Source organism: Anas acuta, chromosome 4 (genome assembly GCF_963932015.1).
Source record: "Anas acuta chromosome 4, bAnaAcu1.1, whole genome shotgun sequence".
NCBI classification, from domain to species: domain Eukaryota; kingdom Metazoa; phylum Chordata; class Aves; order Anseriformes; family Anatidae; genus Anas; species Anas acuta.
Window position 1 is genome coordinate 6,779,038 of NC_088982.1, and position 15,057 is coordinate 6,794,094.

Sequence of the window (15,057 nt, forward strand, 5' to 3'; positions counted from 1 at the left end):
GCATTTCTGACGTGAACACATATGGAACATCTATTGCCTTTGAACTAAAACCAACAGCGAGAGGTTCTTCAGAAATGCAGACGTCAAAGCTGCCAGCAATGTGAATGAGAGTTGGAGGTAGATTGAGAAAACTTTGTCACCGCTTTCCCCTATGTTCCCAGGTGATTCCCTGGCTGTTGAGTTACACCCTCAGCGCCAAAGGTGGGTGGCAGAGATTAGAAGCAACCTTAAATATTTACATAGAAATTTTTGGACAAAACAAAACAAAACAAAAACTGTCCCAAGGGGCACTGCCCTGCAAATCTTATTTCATACAGTCCTTCTGATGTCATTGGGTGAGCTCAAGTTGCCAAGCACTCATCCATACAGATAAAGGGCTGGCTCAGGATGTTCAACAGGAGGTAAGCAACTCTTTAGGCAAGAAAACAGGCTCAGTGGTGGACTGGTACCACAACACGTGTTGCTGAAAGCTAGCTGGCAAAAAGAGCCATGGAGAAACTTGCCTGAGGTTGGGAAAGAAGTCTCTATCCCAACAAAGTCAGCCAGGGCTCCTTGAGTTCTCAGTGTATTGCATTCATTCAGTGAGCTGAACACCTTGAGCCCAGCACACAGACACGATGGCTCGACATTGACAGCATTATTTTCCCTACCCGGGCAAAGAACATACTCCTGAATAAAGCCTTGTAGTCACAGGAGTCACTTTTGCCTGCAAACTTTACATTGGAAACCCTTGTGAATGTGACCCAATCTAAATAGAGAGAGCTCATAAGCTTTTGGGGATAGCATATTCCATATTCCATATTTTCCCTGCAGTTTATTGGCAAATTAATTCTAATGCATTCAAATTACATCATGAAGTGTAATGTAGAAATATTTCATGAAGGTTACCTTAATAGAGTGTGAAAGCCTGATGAACAGTAATTCAGAGGGAACTGCTTGGCCCATCTCCTATTTACTTGGAAATATTACTGCCTTTAAAAAAAAAAAAAAATCAAAAAATTATATATTACTTGTTTTTATAGCTCAAAAATCTTTAATGTGAAGATTTTTATGACTCCCTTACAATACACATCGATTTAAAAAATGTTTTAAACTAAAACAGATCATTTACTGCCAACTGTGCTTTGGGCATATCATTGATTAGTCCAAGTGTGATAAAACAACCTTGTTTTTATTCATACTTTAAGAGAATAATAAAACCTGCATACTTGGAAATACTGAAGCAATATCTTGGCCCAGAGCTATTTAAGTATGAATTATTCACGTCTAGTTTATTTTTTTCTTTTAAATTCATAAATCCCAGAATGGTTTTGTAAAGTGTATCAGTGAAACCATGTTTCTAATTATTAAGGGGGGGGGGGGAGGGAGGGGGAGGAAAGGGAGGGCAGGAGAAGCAGAATGCATCATATATGTAAAGGGGTCATTTTCTATTTGTCTTCTTTTGCAAGCCACTGTGAATCTCTTTGGAAATTAGTTATTCAAAATTTGCACTATATTTTAACTTGTGGCCCATTGAGGGAGAAGACAGATGCAGTTCCTTTGTTCAAATATTTTTTTGCAAACAAACTTATTTTTACATCCTGTAACACTAGAACTGCCAAAATATACCCATTTAGGGACTGCACAGACAATTAACTGGGAGCCCTTTGCCCAGAACTGGTTTTTGCATCTTCAGCAGAAAAGTTTCATGTAACAGTGATAGGGTGTCTATCTGGATATTACACTCCTGTGAGCAGGACTTTTTCCTCCACTACTGCAAAATGTCATCGACAGAAATATCTTTTTTTAAAGTGAAGAAACCAAAACATTAATCCTACTTTTGCAATCCTTCCATCCTGTGTAACCTAACAATGCTTTCTGTGTACACCATGGTCTGAACAGAGACAGTGGAAAGAATGAGACCAAGATAATTCTTTAACTTGTTCCACCACTGAATTTCTGTAGGACCTCAGCAAATCACTTCACCTCAGTGCACCTCCAGTTCCCTCCACATACACAAGGCTTTGCTTTATTTGTAGCATGAACTCTTCAAGGATAGACAACAATTTTTGACATATTTTTTTAGTACTCACTGTAACCCTGTATTTGGTAAACACCAAATTAATACAGATTTTTTTCTTATACAGTCACAGAATTATGTGTATTGGAAGAGACCCTACAGGTCATTTAGCCCAACCACCAGTTCAGAGTATAATAAATCAGCCTACAGAGGGACTTGAGTTTTGTGTATCTCCACAGATGGAGTTTAAAAAACCCCACTGAGTCCCAGATCCAGAGCAATTAACCTCCTGGGGAAAATTCTTCTCCTTGTATCTAATCAGAATTTCCTGTTTTAACTTTTGTCGTTTGTCTCAGACCTCCAAGAAGACTCTGGCTTTGTCCTCTCTATATTCTTAATGTTACTGGACACAGCACCCTTTGCCTTTTCTGTTTCTACTTGTACTTCATGTTCTTCTGTTCTCTTACTATCCCAGGGACTCCCCACTCACTCTGTTAATGTCATTGCCTTTCTCATGTTGGGAAACCCAAAAATGAACACGATATTCAAGATTTGACATTAAAAATAAATCAATGGTCTCAAAATCTCCTAAAGCTTTACTTGTAGGTTTTCCTCTCCTTAAGGGTATTTGTCATAAGTAGCCCCTACCTCAGTACAAATGCTGTAACAGTATGCCAAGAATGATGCTGTGCATATGTGTCTACCATACCCATAAATAAACTCCTAAGAATACAGCAACTCCTCAACAGTAAGATAGATGAAACATAATAATTAAGGCTTTTTGGAAGAAGGGAAAAGCTGCAGGTATCAAACAATGGTTTTATATGCAGCTTCTTGTTTCTGCCGACTTGAAAAAAACATCTCTAGACAGCCATAGCAGATAAAATGCTCCTGAAGGCTGGTAACCCAAAATTAAGGGGAGTTGACAGATACTCAGAAAAGAAATATTTTTTCTTTAACCACAGAGTGCTATCATGTGCCATCCAGACTTACAAATAATAACAGTTCAGACAAAAATATAACATGGAATGGCACTAGCAGACTGTGTGGAGCCACAAAGGGATCTATGCTGAGATTTGCAACACTTAGACTTCTCCCTAGGACTTATAAATTTATTTAAATGTTTCTCACTGAACACACCTAGGATTTAAGTCTTAAGATTTAAGGTTTAAGAAAACTATCGAGCAACTCAGCACTGAACTTGCAGCCAAAAGATCTGCAAAGTAGGCAATCCCTTAACTTCACTTCAGGGCCACATGTGGTAGTACTCTGCAGATGTATGTGCCACACTAGGCTTTGCACAATATTAACCTGGGGGAATGGTGCCATTTCCCACTTTTACTCAACAGTCAGGTGGGTTAGAGGACTTGTCTGAACTGGAGGGAGTCCAGATTTAAGGTAAGCACTTTTCACTGCATGGCTGTCTTTGTAGATTAAGACAAATCTTTTGTGCATGGCCACATGTAAATGTTTAGAGGTCTGTGATATTTTCTGAATGAAAGTTGGGTACTGCAAAATTACCAAGTGAGAGCAAATTGGGTCTTTAAGAGTAGAAGGGATTAGAAGCTTTGGAGCAGAAATTCTCTTGTGAATCTAGTACCAGGTGCTAACATTTAGGCAAGCATTACCATCCTGAATACAGAACTGAAATATTAAAAAATATATAAAATATAAAAAATAAATAAAAAAAAAAATAGTTTGAAATATTCCTAGCTCCTGGTTCAACTCACCAAAATCTATCAACCCAAAATTCTACATAGGTATAGTCCCACCCCCAGTGATGGGACTTCTCTGCAGTTAAAGGTAAACCATACCATGTGTGTGAATATTTGCACTAGGGGAGTCAAAAAAACAGAGGTATTCTCACCTTAGAGATATTTTCCTAGTTTTATTTAGCTTATGAAACATTAATTGCTGGAATCAGAAAGCAAAATTATTTTAAACTGATAGACATGATGAAAAGCAATGCCTTTGTGTATTAGCCTGATATGTCTGTTGGAGAGCGATTTGACATCAACAGCAACTTCATACGTTCAGTAAAGTTTGCACAGCCAATTTTCAGTTTATAAAGCGTGGCATTGTTCTGGAGTATACCCTGACGTGGACATTATGAAGAATGCACAAGGTAGTACTGACTTTATGAAGTCCACTTTGAAGACAAGTATCAAATTAAAAATAAAAAGTGAGCACAGTCTTTGATATGTGACTTGGAAACTCATGCCGATTTGCTCCCTGAAAGCAGCCATTTCAATGATGCCATGGGGTTTCACTCAAATCACAAGACTTGAGCCTATTTTACTAGATCGTGAGATTATTTTAATAATTAGGTGTTCAGAACCCTAAGCAAATTCTAATTCCATCAGAAAACAATGAAAGAAACTGGAAAATGACATGACAGATAAGTTCAGATATGAAATACTAGAGAAATTTCATCCACATAGTCATGTGCACTCACTCGTACAGATCTTTGCATAATAAACTGTAGGATATGAACCAGCTAGAAAAAAAGAAAAAAGATGAAAAACTGTTGTTCTGTGAGTTTCTCTTGCAGACCTCCCTCCTCTGACACAAATGATAAATTTCTCTCAAAAACCAGCCACTCATTATGGGAAAACTGATCATTTGCAGAAGGAAGGTTAATATGGCACAGCAGAGGAAACCTATCCCAGGTGTAAGTACTGATTAGTGCAATAAAAAGCCATGGAACTTCTAAGTCTTCCTCTTATTCCTAAATTTCATTCTTTATAATGACACAACTTCATCTGGACAGGAGAAGCAGAACAGAGAAAAACAGGGTGTGTGAAGATCCCACCTTTCATCAGCCAAGATCCTCTCATTTGCTCCCAGAGGAGGTAAGAGGTAGGTCTTTAAAACCTAGAGGATGAAGAAGGAATTGAACTTGGGTGTTTCACTTCCCAGGCAAGTTCTCTTGACCCCAAGCTGTCATGTAATATTAGAAAGAGGGGGGGAGGAAAAAAAAAAAAAAAAAAAAGCTTAAAAAAACTTCTGAATGAACACATTTTAAAGCTAAGTTTTCTGATGTTTGAATGCCAATTTATCTTTGTAAGAACTGAACCTATTTTTGAGATGGGCATCTTGTAAGAAGCATTCCCGGTGGGACAAGTAACAACCACAAAATAACTGAAATATCCAGAAATCTTAGACAATCAGTCTATCTTCAGGTCCTGGAGAACACAAGAAGACAACTTCACTGCAGCCATAAACAAGGCATCTGGAGAGGTGAGATTCAAGGTGTGACCTTTCTCTGAGCATTTGTTCTCAACTCTCAGCTTGCCCTGTCAGCTTTTGCTGGGGCCACTATGGGGTGCCCAAATCCCCACAGATTGCTACTCTATAGGGAAATGAAATAGCTGAACATGACTTCTGCTGTCCATGGGCAAGGAGGCCGAGTACTTAAGAGTGACCTCTCATGCTTAAATGTTAGACATATACATTTCTTCCCAATGCTTTGAACTCTTTTGGTCAGTAGTGCCTGATTCTCATGTCTTCACACACACTGGTTCTGAATGGCTGTGCTCTAATTTTCAAACTAGGCAAAATTCCCTGTATCAAAAAGAAACCCTGCTTAATGAAGGGCTACAGAGCTTTTATAAAAGTCAAGTGAATAAGACTAGTTATTGGCTCTTCCTCCTCACATCCTCATGATCTGTTATGCAAATCAAAGTTTAAGTTTTTGACTTTCCTCAAAAACATTATAAATGCTTTTATATCTCATTGTAAATAGTATTTATATTGGTTTTGTCTTACACTGCAGATAGAGAATGAAACTTCCTTTTTTTTTTTTTTTCCAATTTCTCAATGCATGGATTGCCTGCATAATATAGAAAACAGCTGTTTTATTAAAAACAGGCACACAAAAATTAACAGCTCTAAACATTGTATGGATTTTTTTTCCTTCTTATCAAGCTATTGATTAGATTAACATAATTCACTTTTGAGAAGAGGACAACTTACCATTCGGATCCATATTTTGATTAATTATTCCATAAAACCTCTTAGTTTATAAATTGGTCATTTCAGAATTCTAGTTTTAATGATCTGGCACTGAAAAACTTAGCAGGTTTTGGGTTACTCTGTTGTGGACACTGGAAAGGATCATTTTGTTTTCAATTTTAAAATGATTAAAGTATAGCATTACAATGTAGACAACACTGTCTTTCTACCTACCAAATATATGAGCTAAGATGATTGATTTTATCAAGTGTAAATCGGTATGAAATTGATTTAATGACCTGGCAAATTCTGTCATTCAGCTGGAGAGGGAAAAAAATGTGCAACATTTCAACAGCTGCTTCATTGTTTGTCCATTACTTAACAAATAAAATACAGCAGTTTGTGCATGACAAGGCAATGTACAGATATTGTTTTAGAGCATCATTATGAGCCTGGTAAATAGGTTTAGACTAGGAATATAAAAACAAACTGTAATTTTCTGTAGTGGTGTTTAAAGGGCTTATGATTGGCAGCATAACTGATTATATTGACCAAAAGAGCTGTGGACATCTGGCTTTCTAGACCTACAGATGAAAGACCATATGTTATACAGTGTGAGAGGGGAAGAAAATGGTAGTAGGCTCAATACATGAACAGGGGTCAAAGCTAGCAGCAATCCAGTCTTGTCACCACTGTTACTCCAACAAGGGGTGAATTCTATAGGGATGTTGGGCAATGGAGAAATGTTGTTGACTTGTTGACAAACACACAGTTGGGCTAACAACTGAATACCTCTGAAAGTCTCAGGGATCTCTTTGCTTCACTTTCCCTAATGATGATACAAATAACAGCCTACATTAGAAATGCCTGCAATTTACCCAAAACATCTCATGTCTGTTCCATCAGCTGTTTCACCAAGCTTCAACTGTGTATAGTGTAACTGCTTAAGATCAAATTAGGGCATACTACAATTTTCAACATATATCCCAATTTTCCCATGCTTACAGTTCTGGAAACAATGCATCTATTCAAATTCATTGCATGTGAATTATGAAGGGACTGAAGGGCTCCATTCACTCATAATTTAATGTTTGATGCCCTCTTTTCAAATTCTTGTGTCAAAGTTAGGGTCACAAGTTTAAAATGAGTTGCTTGTGCTGTTCCCTAATAGAGTTCACAAAAAGATACATTAATTTTATAGGCTTAGCTTCTGGTATGAGCTATTGAAACAGCAATGCCTTTACTGGTTTAGGGAAAAAAATGTTATTCCTAAAGGTAAAATAGGACATGATGTTACTTTACATATCACCAAGTGCTACATACTGGCATATCTTTCACTTTTGTCTTTTTGATAAATGAAAAAGTGCGTATTGTAAACAGCGCAAGAAAGCTCTGTTTGAGAAATGAGGGGGAACAGATTAGAGATATTTACTCTTCTCGAAGTCAGTGTAATACATTTCAGAAAGTAAATAAACAAAATTCACACCAAGTTGGCTGGCATTTTGAAAGGTGCTAACTCAGCATACTACTGCAAGTTTCTGCTGAATTGAGCACTTTTTATTCTTGAAACAAACATCTGTGATTCAGTGTGATAGATTTTAATATAGTTAGACAATACAAGTAGATGTGTTTTAGAGAAAAACATCAGTATGAGTGAATGGTTCTTGCAAGCTCCACAATACCAACTTTTAAATTATATTGAATAATAGATTTCACTGCAGATTGCTCCTATCTACTAAGAATCTTTTGTATTATTGAGTGAAGTCAACAGAGCAGATAAAAGGGTATTTTTCTCCAAAACATGATTTCAACTGTTTTAAATCAGAATTTTATGTAGTATACTAAACTACAGCATTTGTATATGTCAGTGCTTTCAGGTGACTTAATGCAGTGATATAAAAAGTGCCAAAGCACACTAAAAATTGCAGAATTCACTTCTAATATTGTTTGTTTTCATATTCTCACTAGGTTAACTTACTTAAATCATTTCTAAACAAGAGCAAAAAGGAAAAAAAAAAAAAGTAAACTCATTCCAGGAATAGGAAGAGAATGTTCTCCCTCATCTCCCAAGACAATAAGCAAATATGACCCCAAGTATGAAGCAGCTTCATTTTTTACTTGGATCTTTAAAACCAAAGGCCAGCTATAAAGATTTTCTTAATCAATCTAAAATCCCAAACACCAGCTAGGCGTGGCCTATTCCATTTCTTCCCACAGCTTTCATTAAGGTTTTTACACAATACAGCCTCCAAATGAGCCAACTGCTTTGATTTCAAGGAGCACAGGCTGTAAACAGTGTACAGTTACTCTTTGCAAACCCACCTCTAGCATCCTCAAGGAAGCGTGAAAGTTCTCTAGATACTTGCAAAAGACAATTGCACAACACTTTATGTTCAGTAATAATTTTGTTATTGGGTTCAGATGATAAAGTGGATACAGATGTTCATTATCAAGACAAGCATTTGTAAACAAGGAAGGAATCCAAGAAGCTGCTAACGACTGAAAAGTCCAAGGCTGACCATCATATTTTGCCGAGTCACAGATGTCTATCTTTAAACCTAAAAAATAAATCTGCCTTCTCTACAATCAATAGGAGTACAAACTGGGTTTTTGTCATCATACCCACTCTTAAAGCATAAAGGCCATTTTACACATGGCATATTTAAACCTCATTGGCCTAAATGTGCAGAAAAGCCTGCCAATTTCCAGCTGACCAGGACTTGCTCCTGCAAATCTTTCCCTATGGTCTCCCTGCCACACCTTTCCCCCAGAAGCAGAAGCTCCACTGGCTGTGAGGAAGAGACTCAGCCTGGTTTTGCTGATCTTAATTCTGGTGACAACAATAGGTAATAAAACAGACCCCTCCTGGGGCCTTTTCCAGGGGTATTTTCTCTCCCAGTTTCCCAATGAAGGAGAAAAACACAAAGAAGATCAACTGCAGGGAGTCTCAGCTTCTGCTCATCACGTCAAACATCCCAGACTCTATCCTCATCCTCTGGAGGGAATCATTCACATGCAGATTAACCAAAAGGATTATCACGCAACCAACCGGATTATCCACACAGACAGGACAGCTCAGTTAAGTAGTAAAACGACACCTTTATGTGTTTCCTGCCTTTTAACCTCTAGGTTTCTGGACTCCTGGTACTCATCCCTTTAAGCACCACCATATTTCAGGAACTGCTGAATACACAATGGAAGAAGATTCGTTGGTGGCTGATCTGGCATGTCTGAGTCATTTCTCATCAGCCACAAGATGTCAGTGTTGCTGAATGTTATTATTCTCACCTGCAAAGAAGCATCTCTATATGTTGCTCAAGGTGGCTGTCGACATTAGGCTTTGCGCAGCAAGCTTAACAAAATAACTGAGAAATAACACACGGTCAAGGACAATAAAAAGCTGCATAACAAAATGAAGTGTATTAATAATGAACCGTAATAAGTAAAACTTGAAGTATGTGGGTATTGCTGCCACCTTCTCCTAAAGTGAAAATCCCTGTATCTTTTCACAAGTCCCGAAGCAGCTCATGAAAAAGTTGAGCTTGGCAGATGGCTCTTGCATAACGACATCACTTTGAATGGAGCAACTGGAGATGACACCAGAGCTGTTTCATCAGGAAGAAATTAGTCCATCCAACCAGAAATGAGGCTGTCCAGGAACTCTGGCTCTACCAACTCTCACTAAATATGATAAATGAAATCAAAGAACGTGCTAATGGACTGTCTTCCCTTTTTTATTCCTAGTATATCAGGCTTTGGCAGAAAGCTCTGCCCATCTAGGTCCACCGTGGAGTCCTTTCTGTGTCCAGACTTATTTCTTCTCAGTATCACTTCCCCAGTTGTATCAGTACATGTTTTTGCAAGGTCAAACTACAAATCAGATGATTGGACTATGTGGTTTTAAAACACTCTTTCCTTTTCCCAAGCCTTACTAAAAGTCCAAGGTCAGGCAGAGGGGGAACTTCTGAACTGATATTGTTGTGGACTTGGAGTATTGTGAAACTGCACCTCGGATTTCCTCTGCAGACTGAATGACCTGCCTGTTGATTATTTTTCTGCTTCCTTCTTGGTTGCAGGAGATTTGCTTCACCAGCCACTGACTTGACTTCCACTTCTAAGTATAGCAAAGCACTGGTACTATTAGCATGAGAATTCCTGTTTACATTATTTGCTTCCATTCATGTCCTCTGAGCTTGTTTACTTTCAAAACCACAGGAAGCAGGAATTTGGTGGGAGTAGAGACAGAACTGTTCAGCATGGAAAAAAATAATTAAAAAAAAAATGAATAGAGATGGATGAATTTATACACACATGTAGTTATAAAAATATACAATGGAAACATGGTTATTTGGGTTGGGAAGTTAAGTAGACAGTTCAATACATTTCATCCATCTATAACTTCATTTAGAAAATATGAATATGTTTCCTAATGTCAAATCCAAGTATTTCCATTAAAGGAGATATATTGAAGGGAGGGAAATATTTTTACATGATTCTTGCAACCTTCCATACCCCTCCATTTTTCCACAAAACACAATGCATTCTTTGAAAAATGCTACAAAGCAACAACAATAAACCTCAGGGAAAGTCCTTCCTGCTTCCAAATTTTCCACTTGTGCTGAACTTCTAAACTAAGAAAATCCATTCCCCGTTTAGCAAAAATTGTTCTCAGTAAAGGCAACTTCTGATGGGTCCTCCCTGTCCCATTAAGCAGTCTGTTTGTAGCAAATTCCTATTTTTAACTCTGCCTCATCTTTGCATTATGTTGAAAGCACCATCTTCTCTGTCTGGACTGAGGTTCTGTTTGCTGGCCTCATCCTGCCTCCCCTGCTAGCACCAGCAGGCCCAGGCATGCCAATATTCACAGGTCTGCAGTAGTTGGCATGCCCAGGCACTATGCACACGCGCAAGCTGACTCCGCACTGCGTGCACAGTGACCATTTGTCTGAGCTTTCCAGCTGCCTGGAAATCTGGTAGATTAATGCCCAAAGTGGTAGAGTTGGCAGGAGCACAGTGGAGAGATTCTCAGAAAAGCCTGACAGTTTCTGTTGAAGTAGCTAGCCTCAATAAAAAGTTGCATTTTCCAGGGTCGTCTCAGGATGAGGATGACTTTGATTTTTTAATATTTTTTTTCCTGGGGTCCCACTCAGTTAAGGATATTTTCACACAAATTCTAAAATTTCCAAGCTATTTACCAAAACTACATAGGCTTGCTGAGCAAACTACAAACCCTTGGGGAGACGGATGTTAGTTTTTAATACAATTCCTGGAAAAGTTAAAGAGGTGACTGAAGCAGGGTTATTCGATCCAACTCATACGTATACAGTGGGCTAACTTAGCTAAACAAATTATTGTGCTTCAAATAACTAGAGCAGTCTAAGAGGTAAAGGTTGGGACGTAATGGGAAAAGATTTCATCAGCCCAAAATTAATAGAGACAGGGATGGAAATACAAGACTTGAAAACCAGAGAGCAAGAGGATTATCTAATTTCAGGTACTCCAGTGTAAGGGTGAAACAGCTTCATTTATGTGCTTTCTGGCTGAAGTGAGCTCTGGCACCAGAGCCCTGCCCTAAGGGTATGGCTTTTTCACCTGCGTTTTTGCCTTCCACCCCCCTGACAAGTCAGGGATTTTACTGGTGGGAGGTAGGATGAGGAACAGTCCTATGGCACTTTTTAGATATTTTTTTTTTTTTTTTGAGTGGGGACTCAGGGAAAGAAAAATGCAGTTCTTATTTTAAATTATAAAAGGGCAAACTTCAACTGTATTGCTTAATTTAGTTTCACATGCAATAACCTTTCAAATGGTGCTTGAAAGTCAAGTCAAATTTCAATATAAATGATATTGCCAGGTTAACAGTAACGTATGAGACACTGCCCTTTATGTTTCGCTATCATCCCTTTGAATGTGTTGAACAGTAATTTTAATAGAATCATAAAAATCTTCAATTTCCTCTGTAGATTTAACCAGTGCCAAGAGCAGTAAAAGAGTTATGTTTCTGTCTCATATGTAAAGTTTGTGACTATTTCAACATCTCAATTTTTGCAGGTCTTGTGTACGTAAATGCTAAGCCTGTTAAGCCTTTGCTTAGAAATCCCTTCACAATAAGAACAGCTCAAATTGTTTTGTCCTTACTTGTTTCTTCAAACGAAGATGTTAGAATTGGAAGCTACAAGTGAAAAACAACAGGGAGGTACGGAAATATCCTGACGCCAATGTGCTTCATAATTTGACTTCTGTGAATATTCAGTGCTGCAAATTAAACAAGGACACTGGAAACTTATTTAAATATGTATCAGATGCTGACACACGGTTAGGTTTTAATGTGAGAAATTTAAAACCCTCAAAGTAATTTCTTGAGAAACATTTAAATGACAGAAAACTGTGGGGAGAGCAACGATGCAACCTCGGCTTAAATTACAGCCTTTCAACACAGGGCTGCAAGGAGGGGAAATGTGTCATCACAAGAGCCACAGGGGCAAAGGAAGTGGAGGAAAACCAGGAGAAGTGAGAGAACAACTTTGGTGTCCCCAGACCTCTACTGTGTGCAGCCACCCTGCCCTGGTACAAATGGCTGTGCAGAAGGATGGGAAATCCAGCTGTTTAGGCTGGGAGCTGGGGATGCAGAGGTTTCGTTGCCAGATGGATGCCAAGATGGGTCAGATGCCACCCCCCCAGCACTTCTCATGCCCCAGATTGTCAGCTCCAGAAGTACCCATGGGTTTTCTGTAGCCAAGCTCAGTCATGTTTTCTTTGCCTGGTTTGAAAGAGGAATTGCTCGTTCTGACCAAGTGCCTTCAGAAGTGACGAATGCTGCACAAAGGAATATAGATTTCCATTTTTTAATTATTCCATGTTCAGGTTGTGGTCAAGATGTGACTACTCAGACTGGGATGGTTTGATTAGCACTTCATAATCACCCAATTTTATTTATTTATTTATTTTATCCATTATATCCATGGGGAAATACTTTCAGTAAAATTGGCTTTGCTGTTTCTTAGGAGGAGATTGAGGTCAAATATTGTTCTGGCCATGTGAAAAGACAAAGTGAAATATTCCAGCCAGCCCCAAAGCTTCTGGTGTTTGAAATATGTCAGGAGCATCATTTCAGGGGTAGGACAAGCATTTTTTCTGCTTTTATGAATATGTCCCCAAACTTGGCCAAAACAGACACTTCATCTTACATAGTTTCAGTCAACTTGCTAAGGATTAAAAGTGCAACTTCCAAAAACTGTGGGAATGTAACTCCAGACCCAGTATGCAGGAGCAGAAATGGAGTTTCTTGGGCTTTTTTCTGGCACATATTGGGAGCTGCCCTGAAGAAAAAAGTGGATTCATTGGGCATTAAGCTATAGGTTACATGTTTTCTGGGGCAAGTCTTTCACAGATGACCATTGGAAAGTCACCTTATTTTTTTCACATGCCTTATTTCTGACACCAGTTGTATGATTCCCATGAATCTTTGCTATGAACACATAAAGCACCATAAAATACTAAAGGCTCTGAAATAAAGAGTCATCTTCTTCTTATCTTGGTGCCTTTTTGACAAAGAAGTGTCTGGCTCCATTCAGTATCTGTACAATAGATCTAATAACGCCTCTTTACAAGGCCATTGTGGACAGAAATTGAGTAGTTTGGGAAATTGTTAAGATACTATAACAATGAAAAGGACAAAAGGAAGCCTAGAATGAATCTAATAATCCCATATTAGTTACTAAACAAAGCCAGAAGCCCTACTTAATAATGGAACAGAAATACCTGTGTTCACGTCATTTGAGAGCTCAGCATGAAGCAAAAGAATCAGCGTCAAACTGGGACTTCAAGAAAACCTTTAATTATAGTACTTACTAACTTCAGGTACTTGATTTACCCTTAACCTTCACACAGTGTGGGATTTTTTTTGTGTGTGTTCTCATATATTAGCTATGCAACACACCCTCTACAAATTTACAACATTCTGATCTAAACCAGATTCAAAATTTGGAAATGATTGATTAATTACATGCTGAACTATTAACTTATTTTCTAATTATGGACAGATATTTTAATTTCTTAAGGATTCCCTTTATTGTTTTGCAAGGTAAGCAAAGATTTTGCACAGTTGTATATGCTTACATTAACATCAGCTGCATCTAACCTTGTCCTGGGTTTGTTATTTTTAGTGGAAAATGTTCTGAGAATTTACCATTTAAGCATCAGTCATTCCATGAGAGTAACCCACAAAAACAATCTGGATCATCCTTTTTGCAGAAGGCCGCATGTATAATGTCAGTAGGACACACTGCTACGAGCCCAGAAAATGCTTAAGTGTGTTTCTGAATTGGGGCCTGGTTAAGGCATCAGTTATGGTTATTTGCAAGTCACATTTCAATATCCAGCTTTTCAGGCTGTGTGTTTTTGTAGTTGCAACTTTCCACCTCCCCCGCACTGATTTAAGTGATGTTATTCTTGGCTAATAGTAATTGTGAGAAAATTGAATTCCATCTGTTTCCACCAAAAGCAGAAAATAGAATGTGAGAATCAATAGAAGACTGCACTTGTTATACACATTTGTCACAATCAGTGGCTTTGCTAAGGAAACATGTCCGCAGGTATGATTTGCAAAATAAATAGCAAGTCCCAGCATCTGATCACCAGCTGGCTTATTTAAAAGCCACTTCTGACAGCTATGGATCGTGAACTTTCAGATATTGCATGACCCTTCCGGACCCGTTCAAGGGGAAAGATGTCTTTCACTGGACAGATGAGGATTTTAATTCAAATATAGATCTGGCTGTGCATGCATCATCAACGTTTTGGCTTTGCATTCGGCAGTTTCTCAATCCTACATGACCAATTTCTCATGTTCATGCTGATTACTCCATATCCTTTGTAATTTCATAAATAGTTATTGTGCATCATCAGAGATTTCTATATGACTAATATCAGCATCATTTCTTTTTTTTTTTTTTTTTTCTCTGTTAATGTTGTCAGAATTGAAACCTCTGTAGCTCCTCTTGGCTGAGCTGTCTTATTCATGGTCATGACCAAACCATAGAGAGGCAAACCCACAACACTTTAATAAGTCCTAGCAAGCCTATGCTCATGTGCAGACACAGCACCAC

General features: G+C 38.3%; 1 long non-coding RNA gene across 2 annotated transcripts; it reads left to right on the top strand.

Annotated features, from left to right (window-relative positions):
- Positions 1–1,393: 1,393 nt before the first annotated feature.
- LOC137855490 (uncharacterized) lies at positions 1,394–13,991 on the top strand. Of its 2 annotated transcripts, XR_011095756.1 has the most exons (3): positions 1,394–4,858; positions 5,068–5,239; positions 7,922–13,991. It is a non-coding gene; the product is annotated as an uncharacterized lncRNA (long non-coding RNA). The 2 variants fall into 2 exon arrangements; XR_011095757.1 differs by lacking the exon at positions 5,068–5,239.
- Positions 13,992–15,057: the final 1,066 nt, after the last annotated feature.